Below are 15,810 nucleotides of genomic sequence, written 5' to 3'. Positions count from 1 at the left end.
CCGTATGTGGGGACCACCCGATATGTCGGGCATCGGATTGGCCATCGCCATACATGGTGCATATCGCACCGTGTATGGGCCGCTTCAGTCCTATTGAACTGCCATCCTTGCATGCATCGTCATTGCAAATCTTTTTTATAAGTACTTTCATTTTTGCACTTGAGCTACAGTATTGACATTTATAATAGGATATTTCCATATCAATTGGTGCCGTGTCTCTTCTCGATGGATTCAGAGGTGATGTAAAAGGATAACTGGCTGTGTCTCAATTTCTTTATCAATTGATGGCACAACTATCTCCTCTAGCCACAAAGTGCGCTGTCATGGAGTTATCCTGGATTCCTTCCTCTCCTTCAAACCACACATACAGCACCTCTCACAGTCAGTCCTGCCGTTTCCATCTCAAAAATATTTTCAGGATCAGACCCTTTCTCACCCAGGATGCTACTAAAACCCTCATCCACTCACTAGTCATCTCCAGATTGGACTACTGTAACCTTCTCCTGGCTGACCACCCAGTCTCCCACCTCTCTCCACTACAATCAGTCCTCAATGCTGCTGCTCAGCTCATCTTCCTCTCCAAACATTCTACATCTGCCTCCCCTCTTCTACAAGCCCTACACTGGCTCCCCTTCCCCTTCAGAACCCAATTCAAGGTTCTTAAACTCACTTACAAAGCTCTCACCCATTACTCTCCCATTTACATCTCTGATCTCATCTCCCTTCACACTTCTCTCTGCCTTCTTCACTCAACAAATGCATGCTGCCTCTCCTGCCAACTGATTACTTCCTCCCACTCACAAAAGACCAACGCCGGCAATCTAATAGTGAAGAATCCCAACAGGGGCTGGTGAGTACCCTAACCTCTCCCTAACCCTTGCCCCACCCCGGTGGCACCTAACCCTCACCTCTCCCTGGTGGTGCCTAACCCTAACCTCCCCCTGTTGGTGCCTAACCCTAACCCCTCTTCCCACACCCTAAACCTAACCCTCCCTGGGTGGTGTCTGACCTTAACCTCCCCCCGGAGGATCCTAACCTTAACCCTCCCAGAGGGGAACCTAACTCTAACCTCCCCCCAGGGGTCCCTTAGGTCCCTAAACCTAACCGCGCCATCCCCAGACCAAGTCTCATACTTACCCGCATACTTACCTTAGGGATGCCGGTGGTTGGGATGCCGACAGCGGTATCCTGATCTCTTCAGGATGGTGGCATCAGCATTTTGACGTGCGTCAGGATTCCACCATCGGGATCTTGACATACATGGATCCCACCTGCCCGTACAGTATCTTGAATGGATCCCCTGCATTGTATTGTACTGTAAATCACTGGTTTCTTGTTCACTTATTTATGTACTTTCTAAGGTTCTGTGGAAAACTTGTGGCACCATATTAATAAAGGATAATAATAATTATAATAATAATAATAATAATAATAATAATAAAATTAATGTCTGAACAAGTTGCTTCATTGGCATACATTTGTTAAAGTTAATTCAAACTATTTCTGCATTGTCTCATTAATTGTGCATTTCTGTTCAAATTAATCTGTTTTAAGATAACTCTTTGCAGTGACCAAATACATTAAAAGGGTTAATTGCAGAAGGAGTATGACATTTGTTTAATGATGGATTATGATCAGCCATGACTACGTTGGCACTTGGCAATAAGTAATGGAAAAGAAATGGAAAATTGGTTGACATTTCACAGTATCAATAAAACCAGCTGTTATCAAGATGAAACAAGAACCGCCAGATTAAACCAACTATGATTATCCATTGTTTGTGACATTAAATGCTAACGCCATACTTTTGCTGTACTTTTCCATGGACTTCAGTGACTGCCGTCTGCCCCCCCACACACACCAACGCCCCTAGACCAACCTCCAATAGCCCCTGTCCCTCCTTGTCATTATGCATTAGCAAATCAAATGTCTGCATTATGAAATAATTGTGAACACCCTTCTGTTACTGATCTGTTAATCACGTGTTTAAATTATATTGCATTTTGCCCTGAAGGCAAGATTTCTTTTTTATTTCTCCCTGTATATCACTGTGCACAGAAATGGGGCCTGATCTCTTTAGATAAATTTATATTTGCTTTATCACAACCTGACTATAAAATTACTTAATTGTGGGACTTGTCTTCTTTCCCACTTTTGGTCCACGGATCCCAGCTGACTCTCAAAATTCAAAGGGGGTTGACCATCCAGACACAGGTAATATATTTTTATTTCATATACAGTACCTTCTATATGTCTTTTGTTCTCTGTCACTTGTTCAGATCCTGTGTATGCTAGTTGGATTTGCTGATGGCTGGATTTATTGATTACAGGAGTTTATGCTTTAATTGTGTATATGTACAAAGTCTAGGAATTGTGTCTTTCTGAGAAAATAACAGCCCATTTACGACATATCAGTGTTATTGTGCATACACACGGTTCAACTTAAAAGAACGATATAAACAATATCGTTATCGTTTGCTTGTTTATATCGTTCTTTTTTTCAACCCCTCTAACGACCAAACGATGGTCGATGCACAGGCATGGATGGTCGATATCGATATTGACCATCAGCCATGCATGCAGGCCAACCTGGTCGATATTGACCAGGTTAGCCTGTGTTTTAGGGACCTGCGATCGTTGATCGCGGGATCGTTAAGTCATTAGGGGGTGGGTGCATGTTGCTGGATGTTCAATATCGAACATCCAACACATGCAGGACGATCAGACAACGATATCTGATCATTGTCTGATCGACCCGTGTTTACGGGCCATAATACTGGTTTCTAAATTGTGGTATAGAAGTGAGCATTGTGTTTTTTTCATGTTACGTTGCAACAAAACAATGTATTTAATACAAATAAAATAACCAATAAAAGAGCAACAGTTACCTGAATCAGGCTGCGGATAAGATAATGTATCCTACGGCCGTTTATAATCTAGACATAGCCAAATTTAAATCATCAAAAGAGAGTGTATAAAACAATTATAGGTGTAAATCACACTTGCAGAAAATTACAAAGACCTAAATTCAAATCATACCAGACTCGATATTCTGCACTTTTATATTTAGAAGTTTATATACTGTAGCAAATGGAGAGAGCTGCGCTGATTCAGCCAGATACGAACAGTGCAAATTTCAAAGTTTAGCAGGCTGCCCTGAAACTTGAATATAGGTCCAGATCCGACAAAGACACCGTTATCATGGTAAGTTAAAATCCACAGTAGCTATCGCCAGCTGCTCCCACCTTGCGGGATCCCAGCAGATCCATCCTATGACATGGCAGCATATGTGATATTTTTATCTATAAAATGTATCTTTTATTTTATATTGGTTATATGTGATTGACCTGTCAACTAGTTGTTTTTATATAACTACGTCCGATTTTAATTCTAAAGAAAATGAAAAGCGATTTATGCAATCCTTAATTGATGTGGTGTTCTTATCTGGCTGAATCAGCGCAGCTCTCTACACTTGTATTTACTAATAAGGTTGGCAACACCTTAGTATTGTGCTGCTGCAGATTTAATCAGTGTCACAGCAGTGACATCTGGCGCTTAGTAACTCTGAGTTTATAAAGCAAGAGCAGAGTCTATGTAAACTAATAAATTATGTTCTGTCCTGTTTATCCGACTAAGGCCCTCATTCAGAGCCGCTCGTTAACAGCAGTACGCTCGTTGTGTTCCGATGTTGACTAACCGTGCATGCATCGGTGTTACACTGCGCATGTGCGTACGGCAGATTGCGAGCTTATTTTGTCTCGTTCGTCAAATAGCGTACAGGAAGTGACATGTCAAATGTGATTGACAGAACAGGGCGTTTTTGGGTGTTGACGGGGGAGGAGATGGAAAAACGCAGGCGTGGCGAGGCGTTTTTGGGGCGTACATACATTAACAAATGCGAACGTCAAATGTGTTCGTACAAACTCATACGTCACTGGATGATCCTCTTTCCCTTCAAAATGCTCGCACAGCTTATGTGCTGGATAACTCGACCACAGTGGCGATGGCCTTCTCCTCCGTCCCAGCACTCCACGATGTAGCATCGATTAATCACGGCTTGTCAGAAAATCAATTAGTGTTGGATTGAAAACCGGCTTGGTATGTGTTTGGAAAGCAGTTTTTTTGGATAGCACAAAACCGAACGCAGGTGGAAATCATAGCTGCTAATGTCTGGATTACACAATCAATTAGCGTAAATTTGTGGGGGTGTATTTTGGCCGCAATGTGTTCTTTTTGGACTATTGTAACAATAATGTCATCATGTTTAGGTTTGGTGGCTCATTTTGTGTTTGCAAGGTGATTTTTCCTCCTTAGGTAATGTTTTAAACGTTCCTTAACGAGCCCTTTTTTTCCAATGTGTAATTTTTCAGGTTGAACGTTGTTGGCTTGTGGGCCCGGATTAAATGTAACCCATTTTTACAATAATGTCAGAATACAAAGTCGTACATTTGATGTAAATTTATTGGTATCCCCCAAAAAATTAATGCACATATTTAACACAAACATTTTTGGCAGTGTTCATTCCACAATATTTATTAATTGTGCAAACAATAAATTGTTGCTAAACGTAAATGCAAAAATTAAAAACAATTCACACGAAAGGAGAGGGAAGTTTTGGCCAGAAAGGAATATGAGGCAAGCACAGAAGGAGTGTGGGAAAAGTAGCCAATGCTGTCACCGTTTTTTCGGCCGTTTGGCTAGGGGAGGGAGGGCACCAGACCGGGTCCGGGATGTCATCGGGCTGGCCTGTCCAGAGGCAGATGTTGTGGCCTCTGGACTAGGCACAGGGCTAGGCACATTTGGAGGATTGGCTGATGTTGTGCCAGAGGTGGAGGATCCTGATGTTCCGGCAGGAAGGGAGGTCGGCTCCACCATGTGCTGGCGAACGAGCTGCTCCAGGGCATTGGCGATGCGGATGTTGGCCCTGGTATTTTCCGCCAGGGCCAGACCAATGGTCACATTGGCCGCAGCATTTTGCTCCAGGGCCTCAGCCACCCGTACCAGACTGGCGTCCATCCTCTGCAGAATCTCTGTATGGAAATCCGATTTAAAATTGAGTTCTGTGAGGAGGGACACTGCCTGCGAGGGGGATTGCCCAGGACTGGCTTCTGCAGGGTCCTCAGCCGGATGTACTGGTTCATCCCCTGCAGAGCCTGCAGAAATTCTGCGGCCAAGGCTCCCCTCTGGAGCAGACTCATCCGCCTGTATCTCTGTTGGAAAAATGAGAAAAGACTCACATTAGAATCTACATATTGGCACAATAACATTTCAGAGTTGGTGACATCACAATATTTACCTGGGACAACATGAGGAGCCGCAAAGTCTGGCATGTCCGTATCCATGTTGGACACGCCAAACACCTCCACAGCCTGCACACACCCCTGTGCCAGCTCTTCTAAATCAGTCAACTCCAATGACACAGGGGTGGGACCTCCACCTGTCCCCCTTGCATGCCTAGCCCTGTCCGCCATTTTTTGTTTCAGGCGATATTTGAAGTCTTGCCATCTGTGGGTGAAAAAGGAACCATTATTTTTTATTTTATTTTGTTTTTGGTTTTAGGGTGGTCAAGTGTTTACTTACCTCCGTTTGACATCCCAGGCTAGACGGACATAATCACCCACCCTATTGACCTCAACGGCTACCTCTTCCCACATTCTCCACTTCTGGCTTGAACTCATATTCCTGTCTGCCTGTGGCAGGATGTCCACACACTTCTGAATCAAAACCTCCATCTCCTTTCTTGTGAATTGTGGCTGCCTTTTCTTTTTGGCAGCTTTGCCCGGAATACTGGGCCCAGCAGCCTCTTCCATGTCATCCTCCTCACCTATTTGTGTAAATTTGGAGAATTCTCAACTTCACAACTTGCACAATATTATGTTTCTAATTAATCATTGAGTCAAAATGCATGAAATACTTACCGCCAGACTGTTGTCCATTGTTTCCCTGGTCTGTAGCCATGTCTGAGCTCCAAACAAGAAATACACCAGAATTTTGTTTTTGTCTCGTGACGTATTTATACATGCGTCCTTATTTTGCGGCCGCATCATTGATTGTGCGTTCCTATGATCCCTCCTTAATTTGTGCGGGAAACGAAACACTATTTATGGCTTGGGGCGTCTCGATTCGAGGTGGCGTTTTTTGAATGTTGGAGGTTACGTTGGTTGGAGTTGATTGTTGGCTGGTGTAGGAGTTTACGTTTTTGGAAGTAGTTTTTTTGGATATATTCGTTTTTTGATTTCCGTTCGTTTTTTTTTGGTTGTAATTTTTTTGTTCGTTTCCAGTTTGGTAAGTTTTGGGAATTCTAACTTTGGGTCAATTTGTCTCTCATTCTGGTTAAGATTTTTATTTTTATTTTTTTTCGTCATTTCATCTCTCTTAGGTTTTATTTTGGCTCTGCCCCAAAGACCTTTTGATCCGGATTCTTATATATTATCTCTTGGTAAGTTCATTTGTTAAATTGTTTTGGAAATGTTCTTGTTTGTCTTTACGCAACTTTGGTTGGCCTTACACATGTAACCTTTGTTTTTCCAAATCCGAAATCTGTGTTTATTTCTAGTTTATTTACGCTGCGGTTTTGTAACTTGTCTTTGCGAACTAATTAGCGCATTTTTATTACTTTCAATTGTGACTTGTCTTTGCGAACTAATTAGCGCATTTTTATTACTTTCAATTGTGACTTGTCTTTGCGAACTAATTAGCGCATTTTTATTACTTTCAATTGTGACTTGTCTTTGCGAACTAATTAGCGCTTTGTGAAATGCTTATTCATCCTGTAAAATTGTTTGTGTTTTCTCTGGAGCATTTGTTGCTTACATTTGGCCTCAATTTGGCGTAGTGTGCGCAATGTTGTTTTGCTCTTTGCCCAAATGTGTGTTTCTCCCCTTTTATGTTTGGTCTTGCTTAAAATTTGGATTCAGAAATGGCCAGCATAAAATGATGTATATTTATGTTGTGATTAATTCCAGTTTGCTCATATCATGACAATACCCCGGCATGTAAGCATCAATGGATGGTATCTTCAAGCTAAGTGAAATTTTTAATTTTTGGGGGGGTTAAAAAGCCTGACATTCAAATCTTGCTATTTCAGGTTGATCTGGGTCGGATTGTTCTGGCCATGCTCCCGGAAGCCGACCAACCTCAATCTCGTCCCAGGCGTAGGCATCGTAGGCGTGCAAGGCCCCAGATATTTCGAACACGTGTCACCCTTTTTGGAATGCCCGATGATGAGGTTTTAAGATGCTACCGTCTTCCTCCAAAAGTCATCATAGACACTCTCTCATTAATAGAGAGTGATCTTGAGCGGCAAATTGACTGTCCTACAGCAATACCACCACTTACGCAATTTATGGCGGTATTACATTTCTGTGCCTCAGGATCGTTTCAAACAACGGTGGGAATAGTGGCGGGCATATCACAATCCTCCTTTTCCCGGATCCTGAGGGCAGTGATGGAGGCCCTTTTCAAGCACCTCCATCATTTTATTCAAATGCCTTTGGATATGGGTGCCCTTAGTGTGGCCAAGGCCAATTTTTACCAAATAGCTGGCTTCCCACACATCATAGGGGTTGTGGATGGTACTCACATACCACTTCAGCCTCCAGCACGGCTGGAGGCAATATTTAGAAACCGGAAACACTATCTCTCCCTCAATGTAATGGTGGTATGTGATGCCTCCCTCCATATTCTGTCCCTGAATGCAAAATTACCAGGAAGTGCACATGACTCCTTCGTCATCCGGCAATCAGGGATATGGCACAAATTAACCAACCTACAAGCTGGTAATGCGTGGCTTCTGGGTAAGTGGAGACCTTTAGTACATAACAATGTTAAGCTTCATACAGAGTGATCCTGATGTTGTCTATTCTTTTTCACAGGAGACAGTGGCTACCCTTGCACACCCTGGCTGCTCACTCCTTATTTGGCTCCCACACCAGGGCCACAAAGTGAGTATAATTCCGCACTTACAGCCACCAGGCAAGTGGTGGAGCACTGTATCGGCCTTTTAAAAGGCCGATTCAGATGCCTCCACCGCTCTGGTGGCGAGCTCATGTATTTGCCGGATATGGTTTCGAAAATTGTGGTCCTGTGTGGGATATTTCACAACATCGCCATAAGGAGTGGTGTCCCAATGCAGCCAGAGGATGCCTTACCTGAGGATGGCCCCCCCGAGGTTGGTCGGAGGTCAGTATGTGGGGTGGCCATATGCGATGATGTGGTGGTCAGATTTTTTAGGTAATTATTGACAAAACAACAGTGTTTATACCTAATGTGGTAGGGTTTGTTTGAGAACATCTAATTATTTATTTTTATTTTCTCCATCTTCTGTTTTTTCACATAATCTTTGGCACTCCAACGATGACTACTTCCTGCTACCCTTAAAAAACCTGTATGTGGACATTTTGGGGATATATTATGGAACCCATATTGCAATGCCATATTTGTGGAATCATGTTGGCATGGTCCTTCGTCAACCAGTTCTTGATTTGTTGGTTTTTTATTTGGTTTTGTTGGTATGTGTTGTATTTGTGATTATCACTGTGTGTTTTGTTTGTGAGTGACCACTTTGATTTTTCAGTTATGTTGTGAATAAATGTTTTGAGAGTGAAATTTTGGACCTTTTTTTGAACGTTACAAGCAAGTGTAACCAGGTTCACACACGTAACATTTGACTAAGGGGTAATCCAGTACTGACGCCAGTTGAGCAAAAATGTAATATGTTTTCAGGGTCCAAACCAACACCCAAAGGAATCCTGTACAATCATTTTGCTTCGTAATATTGGCCTAAGCAGCTTGCACCCCAACTAGGAACCTGTAAAATGTAGTAATATCTAATTGTGACTACACCAAAAAAGGGAAATGAGATTGTTACTGTTAGTTGTGGCTGTTTTACATAAAAATACAACACACAATCTTAGTGTCAAAAATTGGTAATCCTTGCAGGAACAGTCTACTTATGTCAGGGTAAACAATCTCTGATTTTGAAAAAACGAATGAGCCAGAACGTTACTTAGAAAATAACACTTTATTTATAAATTGGCAAAAAACAAAAAAAACTAGTCCCTAAGGAGGACCGACATATGGTCAAGGACCACCAGCAGACCGATGATATTGTGGCGCATCCGGCCCACACAGGCGGCTAATTCGGCCCGACGCCTCTGTTCCTCTGTGGGTGAGAAAAGTGTGGGGATTAATACAACAATAATGAAACCACATTAAAAAACAAGGCAAAACCAAAACCCCCCCAAAAAAAACAAAAACAGATTTACACCATTAAAACACATCAACCAAAAATGGTGTATGCCAAAAATACAAGGCCATTGTACAAATTCCGACATGTGTGATATGTGTATGTTGAAATCAGCAGTAACAGGTAAAGGCAATCTGCAAAATCTCCAAAAGTCTAGCAAAAAACACCAAAAAAAGGAACGACACATGATTACATACAAACAGTTTGTGTCGAAAAAAAAACCCAAAGAAAAACATACCGGAAGATAAAACGGCAGCTCTAACAATACCGATTCCGGGGAGGGGGTAATTCAAAGAGGGGTGGTTGGAGGAGAGGGGGAATTGGGCCGGAGGGGAAGGAGCCCCGAAATTTCACCCAGAGGGTCTTGGAAGGCTGGGGAGGAGTGGGGAATAGGGCAATTTGTGGTTGTGGAGTGTTGGCTGGGGGTTGGGGAGAGTGGCTGTGAGCGCCGTCTGGGCTGACAATGACGGCGTAGTCTTCGCTGGGCCCCTAAAAGATGTGAAACAAATTGTGGTTAGTTTCAACACAAATCCGCGAAAAACACCATTTTCTAATCCCCCCCCCCCAAAAAAAGTGCCATGCAGATATGAGTACAATGAATAAATATGAACTACAGGGAAAACATGCCCATGCAGATATGAGTACAATGAATAAATATGAACTACATGGAAAACATGGCCATGCAGATATGAGTACAATGAATAAATATGAACTACATGGAAAACATGGCCATGCAGATATGAGTACAATGAATAAATATGAACTACATGGAAAACATGGCCATGCAGATATGAGTACAATGAATAAATATGAACTACATGGAAAATATGGCCATGCAGATATGAGTACAATTAATAAATATGAACTACATGGAAAACATGGCCATGCAGATATGAGTACAATGAATAAATATGAACTACATGGAAAACATGGCCATGCAGATATGAGTACAATGAATAAATATGAAATACAGGGAAAACATGGCCATGCAGATATGAGTACAATGAATAAATATGAAATACAGGGAAAACATGCACACGCAGTTAGGGCCACGAAGACAAACATGAAAACCACAGTCCATAAAACTTACTTTCGGCGATCTGCATGCGAAAGCATGCCAGCAAGCGGGGCGTCCGCCGTTGCAGGTCCGACCACCTGCGCTCCAGCTGCCCGATCTGGCGGCGTGAGCCGAAGGAGCGCAGGCGGGCCCGTACCTCCGCATATGCGGAACGCTTTTCGCGGTTGGTGATGGGTGGAGGCTGGCTGGTGATCCGCCTATCCATGACCTCCGTTAGCACCAGCAGCTTGCGCCTGGTGAATGCGGAGGCTCTCATGATGGCAATGGTGTATTTGTTAAAAATAATTTTTAATAAAGTGCCCAAAAAATTTTTGATTGGCTAATGTATTTGGGTAATTAACAGGACCAATTCTATTGGTTAGTGTATGAGTCATGTGTTCGACAGGGCCAGAAAGCTCTTGAGACTTATGATAGGCTTGATCCAGTGACATGCGTAAGCAAATTTAAATAAAGAAATGAACTCCGGGAAATATGCGGGTAGAAAAACAAATAGAACAATTATTTAATTGGGGCTAACATGTATTTTGACAACTAAAAGCGAATGTTTAAGCCGTACGTATTCTGCGGGTAAACACAAACACGGACATGAATAAAGTTTATTGCATTGTGTTAAAAAAAAAAAAAAAACAATTAAGCAAATTGATATATTGATTGGCATGATACGATTGAGGGAGGTAGGCAGAATAAACGAGCAGTTAATCGAAATCTGACAGTCCAACTTCTGGGTAGTACTTGTGCGTGCGTTCCCTTCAAGCCACTTCGGGGATGTACGCTCGCTATTTGGCACGCTCGTTAGTTAGAGGAGGGGTCGCTTGAGTTTGGGGAGGATGTTTGGCTGCGAGCGAAAATACGAGCGAGTGCTTGAATTTAAATATTTTTTTACGTACGCCGAACGTATGAACGGCCACTTGCGTCCGGGTCTGAATGAGGGCCTAAATGATTAGTATTATCCAGGTGACTAGGAACACAAAAAGGAGGCTAGAGAGTAGTGTTCACCTTGTATAATATCCTCCAGTCTCCAAATGTAGATGACCCAGATTGTTGAATGAGCTGCAGATTCCATAATATTAATTGTTGTGGCATTGCACACCACACAGGGGGGCGTCGCGTGCTCCTCAGGTTCTGGGATGCGATATCCCCTCCACACATCAGGTGCAGGCAGAGGAGACTGCTGCTCAACTCAGTGGCAGAGGCCTCCCTGGACCCACCGCAGCCCAGAACAAAGCAGCGTGTGGTGGGGTGGGGAGAGAGGTGTGTGGTTAGAGGGTGCGGCAGATTCGGCCCCTCTAACAAGCCTGGATGTGGGTAATTAGTACCCGCCATCTCCTCTTGGTGTCCCTGACTGCAGGACACTGTGGCCACTTGGTTGGGATGGTAGGACATAGATCTGCTTAGCTGCAGCGGTCCAAACTAACAATTACAACTAGTTAACACAAAGCAAGAATTAGTAGGATTGCTACACAGGAGCAAATAGTTCAAGTTGTACGGAGGAATTCAATAAGGTGTGAGTTTGTAAAACTCAAACACTTCGCCTAATACCCCTTATAAACTAGCATCAATAACCCAGGTTACTGGGCAGTGTGAAATAGCAGGGTTGAAATAAGCTGGGTCGACATTTCAACCCTGTTTTACCATGCTCGTGATGCAGTGTGAACGGGTAACCCGGGTGTCGTTCTCTGCATAGGAAGAGCCGACGCTTGGAGATAAGATCATCTCCAAGCACCGGCTCACCAGATGATGCCAATGATGTAATCAACCCGGCATTAGTGCTGGGTCGGGCTGCCAGTCTGACAGGGGTCTCAGCTGGGTTGCACCCAGGATGGGCGCGTGAACATAATCCCGGGTGCGACCCAACAGTCAGATGTAAAAGTATTAAATTAGCACACTCCAGCTTCATGGTGCGCACTCAGGATACGCACAATTCAAATAGAATTGCCGATTCCCACTACTCGCAGTGAGAATGTGCACATTTTGTCCAAAAAGCAAATAGGGAATATAGCATAAAAAAGTGGGGAGACCTTCCTGGACCCCAAAAAAAGTGACAACTTCGTTAGCAGAATCATACAGAAGACTGATAGTGGACATAAGGGAAGTATTGTGTGCTTTTAAAGGTGTCAAATGGCCTATTTGTGCATTTTTATTTTTTTTAAAGTAAAATAATGTAAAAAGCTGGTGAATTTTGTTTAATTACAAAGGAATTAAATGATAAATGCAAAAAAAAAGTAGAAAAAATATGCTTTTGGGGTAATTTGAGGCAACTTAAAAAAAAATGATAAGAAAGCAATTATTTTCATTAAAATGAAAACTTTCTGTAAATTTGGTTGTATTATTTAGCTGAAAAGCTTATTTTGGGGTAATTTCAGGCCATTTTTTATTCTTTATCCCAAAAATGACATGTAATTATTGGCACAATTAAGCTAAATGAAAAGTTCCAAATGCCTAGTTAGTCATTGGGGGAGGACGTGTCCAAGGGGTTCTGAAGCAAGTCCTGTTATTTTTCCCTACCTTTTCATCTGCTCAGGGGGGGTGCAAACAAAAGAGGCGAATTTACTTTGAAAAAGAAATGCGATTTTGGAATTAATTTACAAATGTAATTTGCAATACGAATTTGCCGTAAATTTGCCTCGCGGGACCAAACTCGCACCTAATTGAATTCCCCTCTAAGGGGTATATTTACCAAAGTGCGGGTTTATAAAAGTGGAAATGTTGCCCATAGCAACCAATCAGATTCTAGCTATCATTTTCTAAAAGGTACTAGATAAATGATAAGTAGAATCTGATTGGTTGCTATTAGCAATATCTGATAATGAGGTATTACAATAATTTGCATAAGAGCTGTAAGGTGGAAAAAAATAAGAAACTATATACAAAAGGGAGAATATAGTACATATACTTTTTGGGGGGGGGTTGGAAGCAAAATGTTGGCATATTTGTTCATAGTTTTTTTATATGCAATATTTTAACGCTTTATCATAAAACAATTAATTAGCATGCCTGATATTTTAGAGCTGGGGGTAAAGTTACTTGCATTGTGGATCAATGCGCAAATCTCCCTGCACGACCATTGGGCATGATTTAGAGATGTACGCTGTTCCCATTTTCATACAGTTGAGCGATTATATTGCTGATCTGCGCATTCATGGAAATGTACATGCACCAAGCCTCCTCTGCGATCCCGCACACATACTTTCAGGGATTGCAGTGTGATTGACAGGAATGCACCATTTGGGGAGGAAAAGGGGGAGTGGTCAGCAAAATGCAGGTGCTGTTTTGGGGGCGGGTGCAGTAACGACTCTGCGATCCCCTACTCACATAAGATTGCTCCAGCGTCTCGGTCCAGGCTCCCATGCTGCTAAACAAACCCTAACCCTGTTATCCATGATGAAAATACAGAACTTGTCTTCCATGAGCTTAAGGGAGCTCCTTGTCTTCCCCAGCATTAGCTCTGCCTTTTTATACTAAATCATTCTTGTTTTTTGTTCAGAATTGTCTGGATGCACAGACAGGGGCGCCGAGAGGGGGGGAGCGGGTACAGTTTACCCGGGCCCGGGATTCCAGAGGGACCCGGCGGGGGCCCTGGTCCGGCGTCACCCCCCACTCACTTCCTCCCTCCCTCTGCAGCAGCCCAGCACACAGCAATCTCCTATGCCTGAAGGGGGGAGCGATCACACTGATCACGCCCCCCTCTGGCTTTGCACCGCACTGAGGGGTACCACCTCCCACGATTAGGCCATTCCCCCTCTTTACCATGGCCCTGCGTGGCTCTCTACGCCCCTATGCACAGAGGGAGTACTTAACCAGAAACATGGGGACTGGCATTGTCCTGTAACTACAGTGCCCAGCTAGACACCAAATGCAAGGGGCTTAGCTATTGCAGCAGCAGCTTTGGTAGAAAAGACAGCTTATATACTGTTAAGACAAACACTATACTTAAATGTGCTAAATGCATATGCAGCTCTGTTACAAAACAGAGCTGTTACAAAACTTCCAAGGACTTTGATAAGGTACATCTATTATGTCCTCTAACTCTGCTTCACTTTTGGGTAACATGGCTTTGGTTAATTTAGTTTCTTGTCAATAGGAGTACACATTGGTTTTGCATCTGACAGATTATACTTCTAAAGTATTGCTTTAATGTTTGTTGATCAATAGTGATTGTTTCTGCCTCTAAATATGATTAAATTCTTAGGCCTAATAGCTGATTTGCAGGAGCTAGGTCTTTGAGCTTAGCTTTCTGCTCTAAAGCCGCACATCCACTACCCGATTACACAGAGCGATAGCATGATTACGACATCGTAATTGTGCAATCGCTCAGTAACTGAGTACACATCGGGCATGAAAATGTTGGAAACGACCATCGATACGCGCTCCTGCTGGTCGTTTCCGACATCAATCATTGCCCGAACATGCCCGTCAATCTGCCGATAACGACAGATTGCCCATGTTCGGGGATGATGGAGGGTGCCTACACTGAACGCTCAATCGTTCATTGTAGGCACTCCAGGGGAACAGCAAAGATGATAGGATTACAATGTCGTAATTGTACTGCCGTGCCGCTGTCGCCTAGTGGATGTGCAGCTTAACAGCTGCTTGTAATGTGGTGCACTTGGCCTGCATGTTTTCAAACTCTTCACAATTTTTTGGGGTGGTTTTCTTCTTCTTTGTTGTTGATTCTTGATATTTGTACTGTCAGCTTCTAGTTCAGACACTTTCTGCTGCTGGATTATACAAAGTAAAAAGCTTGTTCTGTAGTTCTTGTTTTAGCTTTATTTTAGGTGGTGCTTTTTCTTGGATTATAATGTCTCTTGACTTTAAGGATTTTTTCTTTGTGGTGTCCCAAAGTCTGTATCCCTTGCTCTCTTGGCAATATCCAAGCATGATACACTCCACTGATTTGGAATCCAGCTTGCATCTTTTCTTTTTAAGCATGAATGCATATGCTTTGTATGCAAATACTCTGAGATGATTGGTGCTTGGCTTAGTTCCAGTCCATGTATCTAATGGTGTTTTGCCTTGAACTGCAACTGTGGGTGCATGACTCTTTAGATAGACTGCTTTAGACACTGCTCCTGTCCAAAAGCATTTATCTAGATTGGTGTCATACAACATAGAATTTGCTTTTTACACAATTGTACGGTTGGCACGCTCACTTATGACGTTTTGTTCTCGGGTGTGTATGTAATTGTTAGTTGATGGTCAATTCTTTAGAAAGGTTGCTATGTCCTCTGCTCTCTAGCACACTGATGGCTACATGAATGGCTGTGTGCCCAGGATGTGTGTTGAATTACAGGAAGAACCATAGCTGCTGGCTATAGATCAGAAGTGACGTGTATGAACCAACTATATTCATCACCACATAAGTGGACCTGAGAATGGCAGAATATACCAAGAGGAGAAAAGGAAGAGAGATTTGTGGTGAGAATAAAAGAAGCATTCTAATGCTTAATCCCCTCTTTAAGGGATATTTGTTAGAAAAGATCTATAC

The sequence above is a fragment of the Taudactylus pleione genome, unplaced genomic scaffold (genome assembly GCF_031769625.1).
Source record: "Taudactylus pleione unplaced genomic scaffold, aTauple2 ptg000711l, whole genome shotgun sequence".
NCBI classification, from domain to species: Eukaryota; Metazoa; Chordata; class Amphibia; order Anura; family Myobatrachidae; genus Taudactylus; species Taudactylus pleione.
The sequence above is the reverse complement of the archived record's forward strand: the minus strand, read 5'-3'. Positions refer to the sequence as shown.